Genomic DNA, 27,304 nt, shown 5'->3' with positions numbered 1-27,304 from the left:
ATGGAGCATTTTGGCCCAGACTCTGGGCGGAGCGTCTCTGGGCTGAGCAGCTGTGGGTGGAGCATCTCTGGGCAGAGTGGCTGTGGGTGGAGCGTCTCTGGGCGGAGCGGCTGTGGGTGGAGCGTCTCTGGGCGGAGCGGCTGTGGGTGGAGCATCTCTGGGCGGAGCGGGTGTGGGTGGAGCGTCTCTGGGCGGAGCGTCTCTGGGCGGAGCAGCTGTGGGTGGAGTGTATCTGGGTGGAGGAGCTGTGGGCGGAGCGTCTGTGGGTGGAGCGTCTCTGGGCGGAGCAGCTGTGGGTGGAGTGTATCTGGGTGGAGGAGCTGTGGGCGGAGCGTCTGTGGGTGGAGCGTCTCTGGGTGGAGCAGCTGCGGGCGAAGCGTCTCTGGGCGGAGCGGGTGTGGGCGGAGCTTCTCTGGGTGGAGCGTCTCTGGGCGGAGCGTCTCTGGGCTGAGCAGCTGTGGGTGGAGCGTCTCTGGGCGGAGCGTCTCTGGGCGGAGCGGGTGTGGGCGGAGCTTCTCTGGGTGGAGCGTCTCTGGGCGGAGCGTCTCTGGGCTGAGCAGCTGTGGGTGGAGCGTCTCTGGGCGGAGCCTCTGATGCGTCTATGAAGTGCGTCTCTGTGTACCGTGGTGAAGCGCGCGGTCTCACCGCCGTGCGACGCTGCAGCTGCAGAGCGTGAAGCTGCTGAGGTAAATCGATGCGGCTGTAATGCACTGATCAATCAGATCTCGCTCTCCCTCTCTGAGTTAAGGGGCTCTGCCCCTGCGCCGCTGCATTAGTCCTCACTGATGAATTAGCTGGTATTTTGAGTCGTGCCCTAATATGGCGGTGCCGCTGGAATAAGGCTGCAGAATCGATGAATATCTCTTTCCTCCTCTGCGCTGCTCAGTCCATAAAGCGCGCCGTCGATCCGCTCATATTACCGGAGTATGAACATATCGATTGTGTAATTCTCTGAAGGAATATCGCACAGTCGTGATCAATTAGCCTCATTCAGGCTGAGAGGCCTCAGAGCTGCGCTGCCAAGCTGACTCCCAGATGTGTTAAAGGGCCAATACCCTCGACTTTCCCCCGCTGTGCTCAGAGCGACAGTGTGATGTAACGTGTAAACACGGTTTCAGTAAACAAAGTTCCTGAATGCAGGGTTCACTCCCCAGCATGCACGGTCCGTATACGGACACTGAGCACAATGCAGTGAGTTCACTGTGGTTGTGATGTCACAACATGTGACCACCATGCAGTTAAGTATATCATAACTATAACCATGTGTGTTTGTGTGATATACTGTGTTGAGGTGGATGTTTTACTGCGTTAGTGTTTTAGTGTGTGTGTATGTAGCAGCGTCATAGCGACATGCTATTGGCTGGCGCCGCTCCGAGAGGCTCAGGGGGCGTGGCCTTGTGAGCTTACTCTACACCCCACATGTCAAACACATAGCCTGCAGGCCTGATCAGCCAGCGGCACAATCCTGTCCTGCCCACAAAGCTATTTTAGCTTTCTATTAACATTAGCACTTCTCACAGTGCGTGGCACTACAATACCCAGCATGCACTGCTATGTAATGTGCACCTCAACCCCCCAACAACAACCTATGGGACAGCGGCTACGCCACACAAAGAAAAGATGCCAGGTGTGCAGTTCAAGCTAACAGGCAGGTTTAAGAAGCTCCTGGGGACGTTTAAAGACTTTAACAGTCATCTGGAGGTAATAGGCTTTATATACTGTGGCGGCGGAGAGGTGGAGCCACACGGCACAAGCTCCTCCTCCGATCGCACACCTGCCGGCCATCTGTATACCAGCCACCTGAGTGAGTGGAAGCAGACATATACATACATATATACACCGATCGGGCATAACATTCTGACCACCTCCTTGTTTCTGCGCTCATTGTCCATTTTATCAGCTCCACTTACTATATAGGTGCACTTTGTAGTTCTACAGTTACAGACTGTAGTCCATCTGTTTCTCTGATACTTTGTTAGCCCCCTTTTACCCTGTTCTTCAGTGGTCAGGACCCCCATGGACCCTCACAGAGCAGGTACTATTTGGGTGGTGGGTCATTCTCAGCACTGCAGTAACACTGACGTGGTGGTGGTGTGTTAGTGTGTGTTGCGCTGGTCTGAGTGGATCAGACACAGCAGTGCTGGTCATAATGGTCATAATGTTATGCGTGACCGGTATATATGGATTATTTTTGAGTAGTTCCAGTATTGATGTAATATCTGTAGGTCCACTGCAAGAGCCTGTTTTTGTTGTTGACATCATTGTGGTGTATTTTGAATAAACACTGTTCGGTTTGGCTTTTAGGAAAATCTTAATTAATAATGTAATAAAAACACAGACGTTCTCTGACACACAGATCTATTCAGTGGTCCTTCAGTGGATGAGTGTGACACCCTACACTGTACTACGCTACACTACACACTGAGTATATTACAGTGTATTACAGTTTATTATAGTATATTACAGCATATAGTGCACTACAGTAAATTACAGTATACAGTACATCACAGTATATTACAGTGTTACAGTAAATTGCCGGTGTGAAGCTGTAGCTCCAGTGTTCTCTGTTTCAATGCAGTCTTAGCCTCTATGTGTGTGGCTCTCTCTGTATCTCTCTCTTATCTATCTATCTATCTATCTATCTATCTATCTATCTATCTACCCATATGACTGAATGTGTTTCAGGGTGCCATCGCTCACATACATTTCACACAACACACCAAACACACACTGTTATAATAAGAATAATTATTATAATAGTATCAGTGTAATAATAATAATAATAATAATAATAATAATAATTTGTGTTGAGGTACAAACCCTCATTGTTCACGTCTCTGTAACTGAAGCACAGTTTAAATACTTTAATACACACTTGCAGTTTCCTTCAGCACTCATACTGTCTGTCTGACTGTCTGCCTGTCTGTCTGTCTGTCTGACTGTCTGTCTGTATACACAGCTCTGTGCTAAAGTCAGAGACCCTTTATTTATTTAGTCCCAGACACATTCAGTGATGTTGAGGTCTGGACTCTGGGCTGGTCAGTCCATTGTTCAGTTTCTCTGCCATATGTTAGCTCATGTTAGCGTGAGTTAGCATGTATGTTATCATGTGTCGATGTGTGTCAGAGTGTGTTAGCGTGTTAGCAGCCGTGTTAGCGGCCGTGGCGGGTCTCCTCATCTGTCTCAGTCAGACTCCTATTGAACATGTCAGACACATTTCCAAACACAACCCAAACACATCAATCAGCCGCAGCTTGTTTACTGCAGCGCTGCATTCTGGGTAGCTGTGTTTCTGCTAGCGTTCTCCAAGAGCGTGAAATGGAACAGACGGGATTTCAGAGTGTAGACGGCAGCGCAGAGAGACGGTACATAAATAAAGCACACGGAATTACGGTGTATATAACACACCACACTGTGTCGTACTGTATTATTACTGTACTGTCATTATGTACAACAGCCAGACATTCACTCTGGGGGCGTCTGGTTACAGGCTGGGGGGTCACCTAGTGAACATTAAGACCCAGAGACTGTATATCGCTGTAGTGAGGATAATGATGACCAGCCAACTTCGTTATTACTAAACTCGTACAATTTAACCAGCTCATCATCATAATCAGAGCAGAAATACGTCACTTTAATATGAAACACACTGCACGATTACACACTGCCCGGCGGGTTTAGGCCTGCCCACCTTTATCTCTGGCCCACCCACAAATGAGTGCTCAGATTTTTCATTTTGAGTTGTTAAACTTTAAAAGTATCTAAAAAAAAAAACATGATATTGACCAATCAGTATCCCAGTTTAGCCAGAAGCCCAAACTGTAGGTGAGGCGTGACTCAGTCCGGTAAGAAGAGTCTGAGTCTGTAGAGTCCTGCGTTAGCGGCGTTACTGTCGGAGTTTTGGAGATGAATGTAGGATCGTTAAGTGGAGTTAAGGATCATAAACACACGAACGCGGCTTGTTTTTTAGCACTTAAGTAGCTGAGCTCAGCTTCAATACAGTAGCTACAGTTACATAAATCTATATGTGGACAATCAAAAACCAGCTCATTAGCATCAACGCTAGAAAGTTCACTATTTGTTTACCTACTTATTTATCTGACATCTTTACAAAACGTGTGTAACATCTGCACAGTGAATCTAGCTAATGCTAAAGCTGGTTTGCAGCCCCCGATGCTAAAGCTAATCAGTGCACCTCGGAGGAAGCTGGCTAACGGCTAACGGACGGTGATGTAAGCCCGGCGGTCAGGCACCGTGGAGAAAGTGGAACAAGCAGTAATGCCGGCTGTGCAGATGGTAACGTTGTAATACTGGGTCTGTGTTGGAGACGACGAGCCTCCAGACAGGAACCAACACTTTCAGCGTTTATATTCATCAGATAGATTTGATCTGGCGCTCAGAGCAGGGGGAGGTGCGGTGTACGGTGTAAACACGCCCTCTGGCTCTGTACAGTGCAGTGAGTCTGCAGGGGCTCCCTGTAGCCTTATCGCTAACCTAGCAGCTAAATGCTAACTGAGACTCAGACTGCTACAGCAAGCATGACCATATGATCACTGAACACACCTAAAAGTAAACAGCCAACAGGTTGAATGTGTTTAGAAGTGATGAGTATGTTTAGCTGCTTTAGCTCTTTAACAGCTGACATTAGCTCAACTCTGCAAAACACGTTTCATGAAACAGCCAATCAAATGTTGACAACTCCCCCGCCAAACAGTGTTGTTTCAATGAGTGATTCAACTCGACAAATGGAGAAGAAAATAAAACAAAAGATGGTTTATTGGAAAAGAAGATTGTTGATTTGTTTGTGAATTGTGTGCAACTGTCATGTTGCGTGATAATCACATTGCATGCAACTCATGACCTGAAACCAGCTCCATGAAAGTTTCACTGTGTAAAGTCATACTTAGTTTTAGCACTGGAGCTATAAGGCTAATTTAGCTAACAAGTAATGGAAGCTAACACCCCACCAATTAGCATAATGAAGACTAATTTAGCATTGTACACTGTGTAAAATCAAATGTAGAGATATGTGGTCTTGTGGTGTGTTATCAGTGTTTTTACTGGCTGTTTTGTGAGAGTCGTTTCATGAAGTTAAGTTGGTTGCACCTGAGTTTCAAGAGAGTTGCGGGTTGCTTTACATTATACAGCTCAAATCAAATTCATTTTGTGGTCTACTGATCTGATGAAATCAGTCGTTTGAAAGGATGTGATGCAATGCATTATCTGCATTTTGACTGGCAGTTTCATGAAACTTGTTTCACAAAGTTGAGCTGGTTGCACCTGAGTTTCAAAGGAGTTGCAGGATACTTTACATAATAGTCAAATTAAATTCTCCTGAAATTTTCAGTTGCATTCAGGTTTCCCTGCATAAAACCAACCTTAGATTTGTTTTTCATCTTCTTGTCCACTGATCCAGTGAAATTGATTGTTTGATATGATGTCAAGCAATGTGATGTGTTATCCGTGTATTGATGAGCTGTTTCATGAAACTTGTCTTATGCAAGTAGAGCTGGATGCAGCTGAGTTTCAAATAAGTTGCAGGACACTTTACATTATACAACTCAAATGTATATTCATTTTCATGAACGTTTCAAGCAGCTACAGTTGCATGTACGTTTCAGAGTGTAAATCCAGACTGAAGAGGCAAAGGTTAACACGTTTTGGCTGATTAAAGGGGTGAAACTGTGGAGAATTTGATTGTGTTTAATGCACCAACAGCAGGCTGGGTAAGTGGCTCTGTGTTCAGTAACGCTTCTGTGTTTGGAGGAGGTGGAAGTGCTGATTTAACGCTGTGAAGATAAACTATCCCTGCGGCGCTCGCGGTGCTGTGTGGGCTATCAGCTGGATGGAGAATGAGCAGTAGCCTCTGGTTATTAGACTGTGAGGAGGATGACAGATCATGTCTTATTCTCCTTCGCCCACGCTCCGCAGAACGCCCCATTACGCGGCCGCTGAAATATGAATACGAGCGTCTTTGGGCCTGAACAGTTGCGTGACCTGTTTGTGGCGATGCAGCTTGCAGACAGGAGGTGCTGAAGGAGAGGAGCGGTGCTAATTAAAATGAAGGAGAGGGGAGCAGATGGTTCCTCCACAGCTGGAAACGTCCCGCTGCCTCTGGGCGTCTGCACAGCCGCGGCGTTCCTCAGGGAACAATCCTCTGTCCCTTTCAGTTTGTCTTCCGCTGCTCACAGGCGCTCAGCGATGCCCTTCAGGCCACGGCTGGGCTCGGCTCTCCACTGTAGACCAGGGAGAAGGTGGCGTCCTCGTTCTCTGTGAGCTCCGAGGCAGATGTCGAGTCGTGTTGAGCGGTAACAGGACCTGTAGAGGCTGTAATACAGCAGCAGCAGCAGCGCCGTTCGCTTTAGGATACGGATATGAGAGCTCAGCTCAGATCCGATCAGATTAGATTAGCTTCAGCAGGTGAGCGAGAGAGAGAGAGAGAGCGCGAGCGCGAGAGAGAGAGAGAGAGAGAGAGAGAGAGAGAGAGAGAGAGAGAGGAATGAAATACGCTCTTAATAATGTTCTCTCCACTCTTACTGAACCAGTAGATTACACAGTAGATTATATAGAGAACAGCAGGACTGCAGGTTATTACGCTCTGATTCTCAGACATGCTCACAGGATACATCACAGGACCTGCTTGTTTATGACATCTTTACTTCATGTCTACGTTTTTGTTGTTTTTCAGGTGCTGGTTTGATTTCACCAATAGAAACAGTCTGAAATAACTTACAGTAAAATCTTCTTCTATTAACTCACAGTTGTGAACACTGAAGACACGGTTAATCACTCAGACGGGACCACTTACTAAAGCACACTGTCACTGTGTCCTTTCACTGTGTTCAAACTTCGTGATGAATGGAACAGCAGACATGGGAGGGTGAAGACCAGCACACACTTCCTCAGAGTCACATGAAGCTCCAGCGCATCATTACAGACTCACTAATGCAGCATCTGCACACCTGCTGCTTCATTACGCTCACAGAGTTCAGACTGTGAGCTGATCTCGGACGACAGTAACGCGTCTGTATCTTACATGACTTCCACTTTTCATTTCACACTGTAATATTTCACTGCTGTCAGAACAACACAGTAACTTCACAGCAGCAGGAAGACTTCTCAACTTTTAATGGAAGTCAATGAAGAAGAGTCATTTTTCAGAGTCATTTTGGACCCTTTATGTTGATACATCATAAAGGGCAACTGCCTTTTTCAAATTATGTCAAAAATGATATATAGATCATCTCCAAAATGCTAACTTTACAGGAGAAGGAAAAAACATACTTTACTTTTAAAGTCAATGGAACCAGAGTTTGGCCGTTTTTTTTTTTTTTTTGGTCCATCCTTCATGAAATTTATACACAATGTAAAGAGCAGCAGACATTTTCATATCATCAAAAACTGAAAAACAGTTATGTGTATATATATATATGTATGTGCGTGTGTGTGTGCGCGTGTGTGTGTGTGTGTGTCTGTGTGTGTGCGTGCGTGCGTGCGTGCGTGTGTGTGTGTGTACAGTTTTTCAAAATTTTTCACGAGATGTGAACAGAGTCTCTGCATCTCAGTGACTGAATTTTAAAGAAATTTTGAAAAAAAGGTCTTTGTAATTCCCCTTTAATGTGGTCTCATTAACACCACTGACTCGTCCCCCTGGCTTGACCCCTCGTCCCCTCCATAGAGTGCTGTACGCGTCTCTGTCGGTCACTGATGGCTTTGAAAGGAAGCATCAGAAATAACCCTGTTAGTTAAACGTGCATTGTGTAAATCAGAGACGCACTGATGACCTCTTTTCCCGTCTGATCCGATACCCGACCCTCGGTTTCCGCTGATACTCAGTTCCGATACTGACGCTGTTTTACTCAGAGAAACTGGACACCTGTAGTTTCAGAGACACCCAGCTGTGTAAGAGCAGCTTTGTGGGTGGAGCTTCAGCTGTGAGAAGTCCTTGTACGGTCAGCTTGTTTCCAGATGTTTAGCCCGTAGCACGTTAGCGCTGAAGCAGTGCTGCTGTCGGTGGCTCTCCCTGCGCGGCGCTGGCTAAAGGTCAGTGTGAGGCGTGTTCAGGCTGTCGAGCGCCGCTGTTCGCTCGTATCTGCCGGTGTCGGAGTGGCTAGCCGAACACGGCGAGCAGGTAAATCATTAACGCCGCGCCCTGAGGGCCCTTCGTCGTCCTGCAGCCTCACGGGGCCACAAACACCATTTAAAACCAGATTTCCACTGCAATATTCATCCACATCTTCCATTAATAACCGCCGCGTGCAGCACTGACGGGTTTTCATTAAGAAGAGCTCAGACGGCGGCGCCGTTAGCGTACAGGGCTAATACGGGCGGCTGTATTTCTCTCTCGGAGGCCCTGCTGGATGTTTCCATGCGTAATTGATGGCCGGTGTGAATTTGTAAATGGAGCTTTGGGTGGATGGAGTGGGGGGACTGGGGAGGGGGTGGTAGTGCAGTCGTGTCTAGCGATTCACTGCCCCAGGCCATTTTAGGTGAAGCTGCATGCTAGCGGCTCTCTGCTGAGCTTCTTTATAGCATTAGCCTGAGCTGGACATGGTGAGGAATTCACAAATCATTTATTAAAGTGTTCCCAATTCACACATCTGTTATGCATGCTGTCTACAGCGGGCAGGCGGGATAGCAGGCCGCCAACAAGCCGCTCCGAGTGCTGTAATATTGAGCAGAGGTGCAGCTCATGCAGTGGAAAGATACACGCTGAAAAAATGCACCACAACACTCCGCCGGGATTTGTGTAAACACACTGAAACACACACAGCGATGCATGTTTGGCCCCTTTATCACTGAATATTAAACACAACATATAAATGAGTTAAAACTGAAACTCCATGGAAATAAAACTTTAGGAAAATAGTGGAAAATCTGAAATAATAAGTTTTCTTTGGGGACTATTTTGCCTCACAGCGCCCTGCATGTATCCCTCCACCATGAATGGAGTTTAAGTTCTCTAAACTATCATAAAACAGTGTCTCAGTCATCAGGCAGTGAATTCATAACCATTTACATGTAGGAACTTTCTGTGAGGGAGCTTTTAGAGGTGGACGTCTGGTTCCTATCACCACCAATGTGAACAGTTCTGACTCTGTAAGTTTCTCTAGAACAGAGCGTTTCACACCAAACCGCTCTGAACCGCTCTGAACCACTCTGAGCTGCTCTGAGCCGCTCTGTTTACATTTTAACCACTTAATTACGCAGAGAAATTGGTTCCACTTTAATGTGGCCTTGACAGGAAGGGGCGGTTTGACTGGCAGCACCGTGTTTGTATTTCAGGTTGAACCTAATTAATTCAACCTAATAATACTGTACTGCATGTTTCTGTTTCTGTCAAACACCTGTGTTTATCAACGCTACGGTCCTTTAGGTTCTCTACATAACAGGGTTCCAGCTTAAGAGGCTAACGAGTTGGACTCTGGAGGAACCAATCAAAACTATGACACACTGGGAACGACAATGAAAACTAAGCCCCTGTCCTCATTAGGTGGAACGTAAAGCTTGTCCAACCTCACGACAGTAGCTATGAAAGAACACAGGTGTGGGCGGAGCCTGCATTAATCGGTTCACCTCACATTGTAGTTAAGGTCTCGGTGCCTGAGGTCCTGATTGAGCCGCGCTCTACAGCGACTCTCTGATTTCCCTCTGCAGTCACTCAGTCTCAGGACTCTTCATCCATTTTTAACTCATTAATCCATTTTTAATCAGACCAGCCGTCCCTCCGCTGGGACCCAGTCCCTCGTTATCTTCAGAGCACTGCCTCTGAAATCTCTGTCACAGAGGCAGCTTTTCCCCATGAAAGCAGAGAGAGGCTCCACTTCAGCAGAGTGGCAGTCAGGTGTAGGAGCTTCAGAGGCTGTTTGTGGACTGATATCTCCTATTCTAGCATATAGAAGTGTTTATTGGGGTCATTTATGGACTGATATCTTCTATTCTAGCATATAGAAGTGTTTGTTGAGGTGGTGTATGAACTAATATCTCCTATTCTAGTGTATAGGGGTGTTTATTGAGGTCGTTTATGGACTGATATCTCCTATTCTAGCATATAGGAGTGTTTATTGAGGTGGTTTATGGACTGATATCTCCTATTCTAGTGTATAGGAGTGTTTATTGAGGTGGTTTATGGACTGATATCTCCTATTCTAGCATATAGGAGTGTTTATTGAGGTGGTTTATGGACTGATATCTCCTATTCTAGCATATAGGAGTGTTTATTGAGGTGGTTTATGGACTGATATCTCCTATTCTAGTGTATAGGAGTGTTTATTGAGGTGGTTTATGGACTGATATCTCCTATTCTAGTGTATAGGAGTGTTTATTGAGGTGGTTTATGGACTGATATCTCCTATTCTAGCATATAGGAGTGTTTATTGAGGTGGTTTATGGACTGATATCTCCTATTCTAGCATATAGGAGTGTTTATTGAGGTGGTTTATGGACTGATATCTCCTATTCTAGTGTATAGGAGTGTTTATTGAGGTGGTTTATGGACTGATATCTCCTATTCTAGCGTTTAGGAGCGTTTATTAAGGTTGTTTCTAGTCTAATACCTCCTGTTCCAGTGTTTATTATCAGAGTTCTCCCCCTCCCTGCTCCAATGCAGGCCGCTATATGAGGTTTTCCAGTCCAGCTCTGCTGTTGGCAGCGCTCGTGTGGAGCAGAATGGCCGCCCTCCCTGCTGAGAGAGACTTTTAATTAGCGTGACGGGGGGATTGATACGATTGGCCGGTGCGCAGCGGCCAGATTGGGAGACTGGAGTGGTCCAGAGTGATTCAGAGCCGTCCAGCCGGCAGTACTTTACCCCCCCTCGTCCGGCTCCCAGCATGCACTGCTCCGGGGTCGGCTGATTCAGACGGCGGTCTGGACGAGGTCGACATGGCATCTGTGGACAAACTTTCGAAACGAGATTTAGAAAAACAGGCCGAGCTGTTTGAGTCCGTTCCCCAGAGAGCGAGAAATCCACCGGGAACGTCGCGCAGAAGTTTACTCACTTCTTAACTTCTCAGCTTTGAAGCTACGAGGCTGGTGTTGATAAGAATCAGTGTACTCCAGGTAACATCGAGAAGAGTGCTTGTGTAAATTTTCACACAGTTTGCCTTAAACAAGCACAATTCAGTGTTCCAGGTGGCTGCTACTGTGTTCAGCTATGCTAATGTACTTTAGTCCATGTTTACAGATACAGTGAATCATACAGAGTCAGAAACCACATCATCAAGACTATTAGAGACACTGAACACCTCCATTGGTTTGAGACAATTTAGACATGTAGTTAGCGTCATGCTAACTCTCTGCACGGTGTTATGATGATTATGTGTTGACGTCTTTGTTGATCGACTGCATTTGAGACGTGGTGGAAGGGGTGGATATTTTAATATTTTTGCTTTGTTTCTACATCCAAACAGACAATGAAATGCTATATTTGAGTCAGGTTGGTAATGGTTTCTCCAGAAATGCAGACCAGTCAGCATCATCAGCAAGTCGTTTACATTTTTAAAAAAGAATAGCTAATTAATATGAATAATTAGCTAATATATTAACTAATAATAATTAGCATGACTGCATTTGCTCAGTGCTAATCGAGCTGAGGGTCTCAGGAGAAGCAACGTCTATGATCACTAAAAGCAGCAGCATCATCAGGAGGGTCAGTTCATGCAGGTGAGGTTTGTACAACGTTGTACAGTGAGAAGCTCCTTGGTGGTCAGACTGGTCCAGGAAAGGGGGACAGAACGGGCAACAGACCCCGCTCCACCGTCAGCAAACCTGAGTGAGTGAGTGAGGCAGCGGGACAACGGCACCAACACTCCCAGTTTACCATAATCCTCCATGACCATGAACCCCAGATCTGCACCTTTTATCTGACAGGGAAAGGCTCCACTAAACAGGTGGGTTTTAGCCTAGACTTAAAGACTGAGTCTGAGTCTGGGTCTGAGTCCCGAACACCGACTGTGGGGATGGTTTATTACTGAACTGTACTGTACAGAACTGTAAGTCCTGATTAGGAGCCGCTGGTGTGAATGTGAATGAAGCTGAGCTGCTCAGAGGATCAGTATTAACCTGAGGATCTCCTCAGTCTTTCTCTTTGAAGAGCGGGAATGAGGAGCGGCTCAGACTCGGACGCAGGAGAAAAGCACTTTTTCTGTTTAAATATTTGACCTCTTTGCGTCGGACAGATAGGATCGGTTAAGACGGCCGTTATCTCCCGCGGAGTAGAGCAGCAATTCACTTCGGTTGTCAGCTCTTTGCATAAAACGCAGACGCTGCTCGACCTTTCAGAGCGAGGATTCTGGGACGAGATACAGCCAGCTGACACAGAGAGAGAGAGAGACAGAGAGAGAGAGAGAGAGAGAGGGAGAGAGAAAGAGACGGAGAGAGAGAGAGGGAGAGAGAGAGAGAGAGAGAGAGAGAGGGAGAGAGAGAGAGAGGGAGAGAGAAGAGAGAGAGAGGAGAGAGGGAGAGAGAGAGAGAGGAGAGAGAGAGGGAGAGAGAGGGAGAGAGAAAGAGACAGAGAGAGAGAGAGAGGGAGAGAGAGACAGAGAGTCAGGAATCAGAAAAGCTCCACCATTTAATTTTAAACCTGATCTACATGAATCTGTCACACTGTGATGGATGAAGAGTGGAAACATTTCCTCCTCTGATTCCACTGATTTATCGAAACCGTCTACATAATTAAGTGGTTAAGATGTAAACAGAGCAGTTCAGAGAGGTTCAGAGCGGTTCAGAGAGGTTCAGAGCGGTTCAGAGTGGTTTGGTGTGAAACGCTCTGTTCTAGATAAACTTACCGAGTCAGAACTGTTCACAGTGGTGGTGATAGGAACCAGACATCCACCTCTAAAAGCTCCCTCACAGAAAGTTCCTACATGAAATGGTTGTGAATTCACTGCCTGATGACTGAGACACTGTTTTATGATAGTTTGGAGAACTTAAACTCCATTCATGGTGGAGGGATACATGCAGGGCGCTGTGAGGCAAAATAGTCCCCAAAGAAAACTGATTATTTCAGATTTTCCACTATTTTCATCATCAACATTCATATAAACTCAGAAGACTCGTGTAGGTTCACTGGTGGTTCTGGATAGTAAATAAAATGTCTATATCTGTGTTGTAGTCATGGCGACCCCTGGTTCCTATCACCACCACTGTAAAGGCATCTGAACCATTTCACACCAAACCACTCTGAATCTCTTTGTTTACCCCTCACACACTGAGCTTTATGGGAGATTTGAAGAAAAATCTGTAAAATTCCACCTGTAGTGGAGCAGCAGTTCCGTTCTGGCACATTCAGGCAGTTCAACATTCCAGTTTTGTTCATGTCTCAATGTTCAAAAGCATAAAAAGAAGCCACTGAATTACAAAATCACATCTTGCGACTTGCATATTTTCTGTCTGAACAAATGATCTGAAAGAAAAGCCAAACAAACGGACTTTCAGTGAAAACATAAATTAGCTGAAGAGCTCATCTAATCTAATCTAGTGATCTGACGCCTCTGGATTAAACATACAGTTTATAATGATACAGTTTGAAGTTGATCAGAAATTTAATCTGGAAAAGCGATCAGCCGTTTTGTAAAGTTCATAGATGTTGATACTTTTGTTTGGCTCCATTTTCTAAAAATGTGGACTGGAATTCAGAAGCTGATTAAAAGCTCCAGAGAAAATGTGGCTCCTAACAACCACCTGGAAGAGCTGTCGACCCCAAAACTGCCCCCATCAGATAAACAGCACTTAAAGCTTTCATCTCTGAGAGAGAGGAGAAAATCAAGCTGATCAGATCTGAAAACATCCACAGGTGTTTCTGTCCATCCTTCCACTGTGAGAAGACGACTCAGCGCTGTGGGTCTGAAAGGATGTGTAGCTGTTACCTGTAGAACTTGCTGATTGGGATCTGCAGCTCTGTGTTCTTCACTCTTCATCTGAGAGGATCTGAGCTGGTTGTCAGTTATTGTTCTGTATGTTCCTCACGTCACTCCAGTGAAGTGCGGCGTCATCAGTAAGCGAGTTTAGATCAAAGCCGCGGTTCTGTTTGGCTCGTTAAGATGGACGCTCGGTCCCACAGAGGGAGAACGGAGGTGATGGGGGTTTTACTCTCTCGCTCTCAGAGTCCTGCTGCTCAGGAAGTGCTGACTGGCTGCGCTTCCTTAAACCCCTGGAACTGCATCTGTTCTGTAAACTCTAAATCAGAGTGTGAGACAACCCCCCCCACCCCCCCATGCAGGACTGCCAGGTTCTCCTGTCCCGGCAGAATAAATCATCCTCCATGGGTGAGGGGACGTCGGATCTGCAGATGCCTCGGCTTTGATTAGAGAGATCCGACTCATCAATCACGCTAGCGTCCTGCAGCGCCGCGGCTACCCCCCCCCACACACACGCCGTCTCCGACACGCCACCCATTCATTATAATTAGCACCACGACAGGCCGCATCCGCACACGGGCTCACTCAGTCCAACCTGGCAGAACACGCCTGGGCACCCCCCGTACCCCGCCCCCTTCCCCACCCCTCCCCCGCAATGTTGACGACAAATACGTCCCTCATATATAAAAATAATGTAAACAATGAAGGAAGTCAGGAAACTGAAGAAGCTGAAACACGTCATCGCTAACACACAGTGAAAGTCTCTGTAGAGGATGTCTGGACCCTCACCAGGGGTGCACAAACTTTTGCACACGACTGTACTCACGTTGCTAACGCTAGCTTTGTTAGCGTGTTTTCTAGCATCACCGTAAATCAGCGTTAAATCACTTTTAAATCCTCTGAATCATCACCATGTAAAGAGTTCGCTAAGGGAACCGTAGTTAGCTAGTTAGCTAACGCTAATGTGATTAGCAGGTGTGACCGCAGCTCCAGAGGCCCAGCCCAGCCCAGCCACCTCGTACGTTAGCAGTGCTGTTGACTGGTCAGTTAGTGTCTGCTGAAGAAACATCAACTGGCTACGTAGCATGTAGCCTAGCGTGTTTGTTATCCACTAGAGTGTCCCACCTCTGTCCTTCGTTAATTGACAATATGTTGATGTGATCGCTAATAACTCTTTATAAAGAGTTTATTAAGGAAACACTAACACTGCTAACACTGACGTTATTAGCATAAATCAATAATTAACAGTATATTGATGTGCTGATCGCTATTTTCTGAATTAGCACTTTGTTGGGAGTTAGGGTTGCAGCTTTGTTAGCTAATGCTGATGATATTAGTGAATATGCTGAGATCTCCAGAGTGAGAGTCCCATTTCTGTGTCCGGATGCTGTCAACTGCTAAACCTGAATCACTTTGAGTTCCCTGAGGAAATGTTACTTAGCTCGATAGCTGACGCTGATGTTATTAGCGCGTGTGACATCTCTAGATCGAGGGTCCGGTTTCGCTCCTCTGCGTTATGAACTGCAGGGCATTGACAGAGTGTTGGTTGCTATTTTGTGAAATATCAACTGTAGAGTTTTCGCTAAAGAAACATCAGCTAGCCACGTAGCATGTATGCTAGCAGCGCCAGGATGTACGCGAGGGTCCAGTTTCCCCTCTAAATCATACAGTGACGTTTCTGCTGTGGATCTGAAGAGGAAGTTCAGTCTGAAGAACTCTTGGCCTTCACCTGCGGCGTCTCTGAGGCGTTCTTCAGAAAAACGGAGGAGTGTTTTCTTCTCCGTCCGTCCATCCATCCGTCCGCTCTGCGCTTCGTTTGAAATCCCCCTCTCCTCAGATCGCCCGGGGGGTCTCGCTGTGGTTTTCAGTCATGGCGCTCAGCTTGAAGCAGACTTGTGAGGCTTCCTCTCGCGCTCAGGCTCTTCGCCTCGCGCATCACAAACGGCCCCCTGCTGAATATTAAGCGGCGGCTCACTTTGAGTTTGTCCTTTGCCCGGCGCAGCGAGAGCCTTTTCTTCATTAGGGAGCGCGTTTTAAGACCGCAGTCGACTGTTAGCCACCAGAGAGGGGGGTAAACACGGCCGGCTCGCTCTCAGAAGGCCGCCTGTCCGGCGTCTGTAACGAGAAAAACAAAATCTGCATAATTGGCAAACGCTGGCTGCACACGCTTGTCATTTCCTCCTCAGGTAATGAATCACTGGCTACATACAAACAACAACAGGAGCCACAGGCGCAGAGCTCCGGCAGCCCCCCGCTCCGGGCCTTTAGCTCCTAATGAGTCTGAGCCAACGCTCACAATTAGCAGAAGAGAGCGCAAAGAAAAGTTTAGCGCCGCGCTTCCAGAAACGTCTCTCAGAAAGACCTGACGACGGACGACCTGAGAGACGGAGATAAAAGGAGGAACTTCAGTGGTGGATCAGTGTCGACACGGCAGTTAATCGCCGCATCGGGGTGATAACTTTGATCGTTTGTTTACTTATTTATTCGTTTGTTTGTTTACTTATCTGTGTATGTCCATCTTTACAGTGCTGTATAATAAATGTCATCATAAGAAACGTAAATCGCTGAAACGGAAAAACATTCCCAACTTCAAAGTGTGTTACTTTAGCCAGATTTTATTCCACATACTTTTACTCTGCTCTATTGGCCAACCGGTCAGTTTCTCCTGGTCCACTGAAAGGGCAGTTAGCATGTAAATATGATGTAAAGAAATTCATATATAATAGCTTTCGTGTAATAGGAACTACATAAATGTGAATGTAGTAACTACATAATGCCTACAGGTGGCAGAAGGTATGAGAAAGAACAGCAAATGTTTACCTAACGCTACTCGTAATACAGATCAGTTGATTGTTGGAGTGAAAAAAATGTATCGTTTTCAGAACATTTTATTTCCTGTAGACAAAAAGTCTGTTTTTCTCTAAACTATTGTGATAAAATTGCGATATTGTCAAACGTAATGACCCAAATGTGACATCGCAAACTTTTGTGATCTGATTGCTGTATAAGGAAACAATTTGATGTAATTGTGACGTTATTAACCACCATGATGTAATTGTGACGTTATTAACCACCATGATGTAATTGTGACGTTATTAACCACCATGATGTAATCGCAGTATCATTAACCATCGTAATCTAATTTTGTTATCGTTCACCACCGTGTTCACTACTGTTCACACCACTAAATGTGATATCACTGACCTTTTTAACCTGGTTGTGTCATCATTAACTGTGGTGCAGTTGCGTTATAGTTAACCTTCCTGCTTCAGCTGAGGTGGTGTTAAGTATCCGTTAACTGCTGTGATATAATTTGAATGTTGTTACTGAATCATGAATGATATGATTTATCGTAATGAGTACTGTGTGGTGGTGAGTTGGAAACGATACGCTGTGTGTGTTTTTGTGTGCTGGAGCTCAGAAAACGCGTTTTGGGGACATTTTTGTTTGGAAATCAGGACAGCGGAACCTCTTCAGTGAGGGAACCCGTCCTTAACGAGGCTCAGAGGCCCAGCTAGGATAGACGGAGGTCATGTGCTGAAGCCTTTAGGTTCCTGTGCACAGTCTTTAGCTTTAGCTTTAGCCTCCCTGCACACCTGCTGTGCTCCTTTGTGAAGTGACTGTTAACACTGAGGCCTCTGTTTCAGAGATAATAAGGCATCAAAGCCTGAGGATCACCGCGGACACGCCGCTGATTAGCCACGGAGGTTAGCTTTGATTAGCGCTGTAGCTTTGGAGCTTCCATATTAGTCGCAGATCAGTGAGATCTGACGGAGCCTCTGATTGGTCGTTATACTCTAAGGGCCTCGTTCAGTACGCGGAGTGATGGAGTTTCACTGAGCGCCACCTTCGGGTTGGCATGGTTCAGCGCAGCAGGTCATTTATGTTCAAGTTAGTGCAGTGTGCAGTTCTCTGTGTTCAGGTTAGCATTGCATTCAGGTTAGCATGGCGTAGCGCAGTGTGCAGTTCCCTGTGTTCAGGTTAGCATGGTGTAGTGCAGTGTGCAGTTCCCTGTGTTCAGGTTAGCATGGCGTAGCGCAGTGTGCAGTTCCCTGTGTTCAGGTTAGCATGGCGTAGCGCAGTGTGCAGTTCCCTGTGTTCAGTTTGGCATGGTGTAGCACAGTGTGCAGTTCCCTGTGTTCAGGTTGGCATGGTGTAGCGCAGTGTGTTCAGGTTAGCATGGCGTAGCGCAGTGTGCTGTTCTCTGTGTTCAGGTTAGCATGGCGTAGCGCAGTGTGCAGTTCCCTGTGTTCAGGTTAGCATGGTGTAGCGCAGTGTGCAGTTCCCTGTGTTCAGGTTAGCATGGCGTAGCGCAGTGTGCAGTTCCCTGTGTTCAGGTTAGCATGGTGTAGCGCAGTGTGTTCAGGTTAGCATGGCGTAGCGCAGTGTGCTGTTCTCTGTGTTCAGGTTAGCATGGCGTAGCGCAGTGTGTTCAGGTTAGCATGGCGTAGCGCAGTGTGCAGTTCCCTGTGTTCAGGTTAGCATGGTGTAGCGCAGTGTGCAGTTCCCTGTGTTCAGGTTAGCATGGCGTAGCGCAGTGTGTTCAGGTTAGCATGGCGTAGCGCAGTGTGCTGTTCTCTGTGTTCAGGTTAGCATGGCGTAGCGCAGTGTGTTCAGGTTAGCATGGCGTAGCGCAGTGTGCAGTTCCCTGTGTTCAGGTTGGCATGGTGTAGCGCAGTGTGCAGTTCCCTGTGTTCAGGTTAGCATGGCGTAGCGCAGTGTGTTCAGGTTAGCATGGCGTAGCGCAGTGTGCAGTTCCCTGTGTTCAGGTTGGCATGGTGTAGCGCAGTGTGCAGTTCCCTGTGTTCAGGTTAGCATGGCGTAGCGCAGTGTGCAGTTCCCTGTGTTCAGGTTAGCATGGCGTAGCGCAGTGTGCTGTTCTCTGTGTTCAGGTTAGCATGGCGTAGCGCAGTGTGCTGTTCTCTGTGTTCAGGTTAGCATGGTGTAGCGCAGTGTGCTGTTCTCTGTGTTCAGGTTAGCATGGCGTAGCGCAGTGTGTTCAGGTTAGCATGGCGTAGCGCAGTGTGTTCAGGTTAGCATGGCGTAGCGCAGTGTGCAGTTCCCTGTGTTCAGGTTAGCATGGCGTAGCGCAGTGTGCTGTTCTCTGTGTTCAGGTTAGCATGGCGTAGCGCAGTGTGTTCCGGTTAGCATGGCGTAGCGCAGATTAGCATAGTATTTTCGCTACATTATGCTAACCTGAACATAAATAACAAACAGCATTAGCTTTGTGTTCAAGTTAGCATCGAGTGCTAATGGCTTGTTTCAGGTTTTTCACACTTAAATAAGTGGAAGACTGTAATGTTCTCAAAAACCTCGGCCGCAGCAGCACGTGGCACAGCTGGGGTTTGAATATGAAGCACAGCGACAGTTTTTCTCTGTTTTGTCTGCACTGTGTGATCCTCCTCTTCCTCCTTCTCTTCTTCCTTCTCCTCCTGCTCCTCCTCTTCTTCCTCCTCCACCTCCTCCTCCTCCCACTCCTCCTCTTCTTCCTCCTCCACCTCCTGCTCCTCCTCCTCCTTCTCCCCTTCTTCCTCCTCCTCCTCCTGCTCCTTCTCCTCTTCTACCTCCTCCTCCTCCTCTTCTTCCTCCTCCTCTTCCTCCTCCTCCTCCTCCTTCTGCTCATTCTCCTCTTCTACCTCCTCCTCCTCCTCCTTCTCCCCTTCTTCCTCCTCCTCCTCCTGCTCCTTCTCCTCTTCTACCTCCTCCTCCTCCTCCTCCTGCTCCTCCTCCTGCGGTGCACTGTTAAAACGTGCTGATACACAGAGCTGATAGCGACTCTTTCAGAACCCTGGCAGATCCGCCGTGTGTGTAGCTGCAGGGAGGCCATCCAAATGTGCTTAAACGGTGCAGGAAGGCGTCCAAACAGGCCGGCCAGGCCGACTCCGCCGTGCCCTTTATCATCCCTCCGTCATAATTAACTACTTTAGACTCATCTCTCGCAAAACGAGCAATTAAGAAATGGTGTCTCTTGGCGGCAGATGCTTGGCAAGATTATCACCGTCTCCAACACGAGGAGTGGTCAGAGTGGTCAGGGCAGAGCTGCATATTGCGTACACTGTTCTTTACACTGCACACTGTGTACTGCATTCTTTACCCTGCATACTGTACACTTTACACTGCATACTGTATACTGCATTCTTTACACTGCATACTGTACAATTTACACTGAATACTGTATACTGCATTCTTTACACTGCATACTGTACACTTTACACTGCATACTGCATTCTTTACACTGCATACTGTACACTTTACACTGCATACTGTATACTGCATTCTTTACACTGTATACTGTACAATTTACACTGCATACTGTATACTGCATTCTTTACACTGTATACTGTACAATTTACACTGAATACTGTATACTGCATTCTTTACACTGCATACTGTACAATTTACACTGAATACTGTATACTGCATTCTTTACACTGCATACTGTACACTTTACACTGCATACTGTATAGCTACTATATAATGGATAAGGCACATTGAATATTACATACTTAATACGTATCATATACTGCATACTCTATACATTGTAATAAATGTGCGTACTCTGTATAACGTCTGTTGTATGCTGTGTATTCGTATTAGAGGGTGATTAAAAAGGTCACCCTCACTGCACCTTAATGACTCCTCCTGATGAAGATGAGCTGCAGGCTGGAGTCTGAATTCTGAACTCTGAACCAGCTCAGAGGAACCGAACGCAGAGAGGAGGAGCAGTAAGAGAATTCACTGAGATGAGTCACGTAGGAGTCAGATCTGCTTATTACAGTCAAACATCATCAGGACAGTCGATTCCTGCGTCGTGTTTCACGTTACTGTAATTTCCAGGCGCTACTGCTGAAGCGTCTCGGTCATCTGTCTGTGTAAATGAGTCTGTAGGTGTTTGACTCAATTGTTACTGCACCACAATAGTTACAATACCCTTAACAATTGTGACCCAGTCTTGGTGTCGTGAATGTTTGTGATGTTATTATGATATTGTTTGTTTCGTGATTTACTGAATTAGAGTCTAATCCACTGATTGATTGGATTAGAACTAAACCAGTGAATATGAGGTTAAAATGAAGCTAAAAGACAAACTCTGACTGGCCGGAGTATTTAGCCCTGAGGCACACCAGTGCAGAGAATTCAGCTGCTCACTGGACTGGAAAAGAAAAACCCTCCTGTATTTAAACTTTGGTACCACTTTAGACTAAGACTACCCTTATAAAGCGTTTATGAATGGAATGTTCTTACAGTCTGTTGTTACACTGTTACGCTCTAATGTTAAGATTAGTAAGAACACTCAGATTTGAGGGATTTGTATCTTTCATGTTTAAGAGGACCATAAGTAACTGGTCACCTGTTTCCTGTCCAGCTTTGTGCTGCTGAATCATTAGTCCATGCAGACGATGCACAGACGGAGTGGCCGTCTCAGACCAGGGGGTGATGTCTGATGGACGGTGCCAGCTGTTTGGTCAGAGTCCATTCTCGGGTTTCTTCTCCGTTATTAATATTATATTAACCCCCCCCTCCTGTTATCAATCACTCTAATAGGGTCCACTCCTGCCTCAGATCAATACCCACAATGCTGAAGGTGGAGGGGTGGCCTTCAGAGAGAGGAAACTGTGTCCACTGCAGCACCTCAGTCCTCTTTTACAGTCTCTCTGGAGTGGACTCGGCGGTCAGGGTTTGGTCAAGGTTCAGGATGGAGCTTTATTGCTCTTTAGGCTCATCAGGGCTGGACGAGTGAGGTGGAGGTTTACTGTCCAGCTGGAGGAGCAGCGTTTCATCTGGAGCTTATAAGCTCTGCTTCTTATGAATGAATGCAAACGATTAAATACAGCCTGTTTTATTTATATACAGTGAACACAGTAATGATTTAATGATGATGCTGCCTGTAAATAAATGCAAGACAAAAATTAAACAAACCAAACAGGATTATATTTACACATGGAAAAGAAAATAAACCAGCACTGGAGTCACAACCCAGGATCGCCGTTTACACGCGGAGTAGACACAGCTCACCTACAGTTCCACTCACCACACTGATATCTCACACTCTGCAGTGGGGCTGAAAGATTCATCATTTTTATATCAAAATCACAATTTAAGTGAGCGCAATTTTCAAATCACGAGAGCTGCAGTTTTCAGATTAAAGCAAACATCATCAAAAACACTGTCTTCAGTTTTTAAGTGAGGTAATTTAAAGTATTAACACAGAGCTTCTGAGCTACCTCTAGATAAGTTCGACCAATCAGAGGCAAGCAAACCTCTGTGTGTTGTGACATCACAACCACAAATTACTGGTAGTCTGGTGCGCAAGGCAAGTTCACTGGTACAGCACCTTTCAGACACTGCGGTCATTCAGAAAGCTTTAAATACAGATAATTCAAATTCATTTAAAATGTAATAAAGGAGAAGATAAATTAGAAACATGATAAAAACGCAGATTTTAAAAGAGAAGAATCTTTAAACTAAGAATCAAAATACCAAAGAAATTAGAATAATAAACAGTAGAGAACAGTGGGGACTACATTCAGGGTTCGAGCCTCAATCCAGAAAAAAATGGGTATTCTCGCGTTCTTGGCAAGAAAAACAGGCCTGAATCTTAATTTCTAGAAAATAATCGCAATTTAAAATGCAGTCGCAACAGAAGTAAAAACAAATCGTAAGTAGATGTTTTCCCTGAATCGCTGAGCCGTACTTTACAGCACAGCATTAAAATACAAAACACAGAATATTATTAAGAGCAATTATAACATCACACATTCAGTACAGAGATTCAGTTTCGTTTTTGTTTTATTAAGGCATTTTGTCTGTTCCACTGTGCACTGTAGAACAGTTTATAAATTGAGTTAACTTTGAATAATAACAGAATAAGAGTCTGTGTTTTGTGTTGTGTGGACATTCAAATAACTCCAACTTTAGGGCAGCCCAGTCATTTTGAGTTTAAACCCACATTTTTTATTGTGTCACTGAAATTCCTAATGAGAAAATAGAGATTTGTACAATCTGAGTATTTTAATATTTCATATCAGCATCACTGAAAGCTTCCTGTTGGTCTGCTGTCTCACACTGGAGCTGCCCTGTGTAAGTTTTGGGGATTTGGAGACCCCTGTGGTGGAAGTGTGTAACTGCACACTGCGGCTGCTTCTCCCAATTCAAAGAGGAATTAAATTTTAAAAGTCTGTTATTCTGGGCGATAAAGCATTGACTGGCTCACAAAATGAAACATTATGAATCTCTACAGAACAGACTGTACAGTTGTGTGCAAAAGTTTGTGCACCCCAGGCTGTTGATTTTCTGTGTGAATAAGTTTACACATCCTCTACAGATACACGCTTCTGCACATTTTAATTCAGTTACTGTTTATTTACTGAATTAAACATTAAATGTGATCTGTGCAAAAGTTATGGCACATTTTATATTTTATATCTTATTTTTTCCTAATATGTTAAACTCAGTTTTATTTAGCACCAAAATTAGCAGAAAAATATCCATATTTCAGTGTGTTCTCTGTCCTGCACACTGCGCCAAAGCAACGGGCTGTGATTGGTCGATGGGCATGTCAGTCAGACGTCCCCCTGAGCAGGTGGGCGGGTCTTCACTGCGTTCTAAGTTTCATTAGACTGGACGTGCCCTATCTGAGGATAATGTGGTCTGTCTCTGTCTCTGTGGCCGCGGCTGTGTTCATTGCGATGTTCTGAGGATCTGGACCAACTTTAACCCACTGAACTGCAGATGTTTATCTGGGTGACCAGATAAACATACTGACCAGTTACAGCATGTTGCGGTGTATTTTTATCCTGGGTGGAGCTGCTGAACTTTAGACCACTGTTAGATCAGGACTGCAGCGCTGACCCCCATACAGACACGGAGGCTTTAAAGGACTCAACCTACAGCAGTTTAGCTCCACCATTCAGTCTACAGCAGTTTAGCTCCACCATTCAGTCTACAGCAGTTTAGCTCCACCATTCAGTCTACAGCAGTTTAGCTCCACCATTCAGCTACAGCAGTTTAGCTCCACCATTCAGTCTACAGCAGTTTAGCTCCACCCATTCAGCTACAGCAGTTTAGCTCCACCATTCAGTCTACAGCAGTTTAGCTCCACCATTCATTCTACAGCAGTTTAGCTCCACCCATTCAGTCTACAGCAGTTTAGCCCCACCATTCAGTCTACAGCAGTTTAGCTCCACCATTCAGTCTACAGCAGTTTAGCACCACCCATTCAGTCTACTGCAGTTTAGCACCACCCATTCAGTCTACAGCAGTTTAGCCCCACCATTCAGTCTACAGCAGTTTAGCTCCACCATTCAGTCTACAGCAGTTTAGCTCCACCATTCAGCTACAGCAGTTTAGCTCCACCATTCAGTCTACAGCAGTTTAGCTCCACCATTCAGCTACAGCAGTTTAGCTCCACCATTCAGTCTACAGCAGTTTAGCTCCACCATTCAGTCTACAGGAGTTTAGCTCCACCATTCAGTCTACAGCAGTTTAGCTCCACCATTCAGCTACAGCAGTTTAGCTCCACCATTCAGTCTACAGCAGTTTAGCTCCACCATTCAGTCTACAGCAGTTTAGCCCCTTATGTTGAAGTTATAAAGAGTGCTTTTGTGACTGTGGCCAATCAGAACTGAGCCCATTAACATAAATCAGTCTTAAAGGCACGGTGTCAGGCTGTTTAAGTGTATGAAGAGAAGTTAAATGCACTGTGACGTATTTAGGTTCATTAATGAGTCTGAGTGAAACGCTGGGTATGGGCTCTTTAACGTTCCTGTGAACTTGTGCAGGGCGTGACGTTCGAGGCGTGTGGGCGTCGTCTCTGGTCTGAAGCTCTGATTATAATTTGCCGTGCGCTGCTCGGAGGAGAAAGTGATATGATTGGATGTGACACGTAGGTAATGGCCTTTCAAATTATTTCCCCCGTTCTCAATTAGCCCCCGCAGGCCTGATTAATCACCCCCTCTAAGGCCATCAGCTCGGCCCTGACCCGCACAAACACCGGCCCTACTCTACCACACGGACCATTAGCCTTCCTGCTACGGATCGACTGCTTTCCCCCGTAATGTGGTGACCCTCAGGGACTGGGGGGCTCGGGGGGGCTCCACACGTTAGCTCTGGGTAAACTCCCTCACTGATGAGCTTTAAAGGGCCCATATCCCACAATTCTCCTCTGTGTTATTATGTTCCTCTGAGCTCCACTTTCACTGCTTGGGTGGCTTTAAGTGGCAAAAACAATCATCAGTCATTTCTACATGATCAGCTTTAAGACTGGTTTATGTAAATGAACTCTGTTCTGATTGGCAGTCCTGTATTGTGCCTAATTTAAAAACCAGTCTGAGCAAAATCACTCATTAAAACGTGTAAATAGGTGGAGCTAAACTGCTGTAGGGTGAATGGTGGAGCTAAACTGCTGTAGCTGAATGGTGGAGCTAAACTGCTGTAGCTGAATGGTGGAGCTAAACTGCTGTAGCTGAATGGGTCGTATTTAAATTTGTTCACATTTGTGACATCACAACCATAATGCACTCCAGATGGCGGTGTAGGAGTGAACAGTATGTTTGGAGAGTGAAGATAAAATCTAGGGAGTCCATGTGGTTCCAGGTGAAGTGCATGCTGGGTAGTGTAGTGTCATGGTCCGTGTGCAGGTGATCTGTCCAGTTTGTGTTCGACCTGTGTGACTGATCCACTCTGAGTGGATGTTCCTCCACAGTGCGCTGATGCCGGATCTCCTCAGATCCAGAACGTGGACTCAGGTTTTAATCATTTATATGCAAATGATTTATAATTTAAGCACCGTTAGATGGGGGCAGAGCGGCGGCGTCCTTGACTCTGAGACAGCAGAGCGGGTGTGTGTTACAGAGCGCTGGGGGGCTGTTATTACTTAAATAAATGGAGGTGTAATCACGGGTCTCTCTGCTGCCGTGGAAACGCTGAGAGAGACCACACACACACACACACACACACACTCTCACACACACACACACATGCCTGTGATGGAAACACCACACACGTGTGGGTGTCTGCTACAACAACAACATAAACAACAACAGCAACAACAACAACAACAACAATAATAATAATAATAATAATAATAATAGTAATAATAATAGTAATAATAATAATAAAATAGGAACGTGTATTTCCTGAAGAAAATCCAGAGTGATTGTGCAGCTTAAGCTTCTCCATTGTTGATAGGAGGTTGTTAGGGTGGTTGCTATGGTACTTTATGTTTTTGTGTTGGTTTTGATATATTGATAGGTTGCGAGGGTGTTGCTAGGCAGTTGCTATATTGTCCCAGGTGGTTGCTGAAACATTGCTAAGCAGTTACTATGGTATCTTAGGTGGTAGTGTGGGTGTTGCTAAGCAGTGCATATGTGATTCCAGGTGGTCGCTAAGATGTTGCTATGTGGTTACTGTGGTCTTGGAGACAGTTGTTAGGTGATTGCTATGGTGTCTCTGGTGGGTGATGTAGGGATTTGCTGTGGTGTTCCAGGTGGTTTCTAGGGTACTGTTACATTGTTGCTATGGTGGTCATATCTCTGGTGGTAGCTACAGTGTTTCTATGTGGTTGCTATGGTATTGGATGTGATTGCTAGGGCACTGCTAGGTGGCTGCTATGGGGTCCTGGGTGGTCGATGTTTGGTGGTTGATGAATTTTCATTAAGATGAAACTGTAGTTTTTCAGTCAGAAGTGAGAACTCGAACCTGTCCAAACTGAAAGTACATCAAACGTACAATGAACGTAATTCACTCTGTACCTACAGCATTAATACGTAATTCTATTTGAAGTGTGTATTAGATCTTTTAACGATATCAGGATTGAGCTGCTGTCCGTCAGTGTGAATGAGTCTGGCTTTAGAGTGAGTGTTAATACTGTAATGCAGTAGTGCTGTAGTGCTGTGTGGGTGGGTGGGGGGGGGTGTTCAGTAAACCAGCCGTGCTGTCTGTAAACACATCAGAGGAAGCTGCTCACTCACTGTGTGTTATATTGTTTAGTTGTTTGTGTTTGTCGGCCCGCCGGGGATCTGAGAGTAACAGAGCAGAACCTGATGAGCTCAGAGGCTGATTACCGAGGAGAGAGTAAATAAGGCAAAGATAGACGCTCACAGAGACAGACACACTCATAAAATCAGCACCTTCTGTTACCTCACACTGTAATTAAGGGTATCGTACAGTCTCTGTATCGCAGTGTCTACATTTAGAGTCAGTTACTCATTCAGCCTAATGAGAAACTGTAGAACAGACTCAGTTTATATCACAATACCTACATTTAGAGTCAGTTATTCATTCAGCCTAATGAGAAACTGTAGAACAGACTCAGTTTATATCACAATACCTACATTTAGAGTCAGTTATTCATTCAGCCTAATGAGAAACTGTAGAACAGACTCAGTTTATATCACAATACCTACATTTAGAGTCAGTTATTCATTCAGCCTAATAAGAAACTGACT

At 45.7% G+C, this 27,304-nt stretch overlaps 1 protein-coding gene across 1 annotated transcript in view; it reads left to right on the top strand.

Moving 5' to 3' along the window:
* The window catches only part of LOC118801657 (glypican-6-like), a 226,642-nt gene that overhangs the window by 67,629 nt on the left and 131,709 nt on the right, over positions 1-27,304 (top strand). The gene's annotated exons all lie outside the window — the stretch shown is intronic.

This window comes from Colossoma macropomum, unplaced genomic scaffold (genome assembly GCF_904425465.1).
Source record: "Colossoma macropomum unplaced genomic scaffold, Colossoma_macropomum, whole genome shotgun sequence".
In the NCBI taxonomy this organism is placed as follows: Eukaryota; Metazoa; Chordata; class Actinopteri; order Characiformes; family Serrasalmidae; genus Colossoma; species Colossoma macropomum.
Note: the sequence above shows the minus strand (reverse complement) of the source record. Positions and strands in the feature narration are given on the sequence as shown.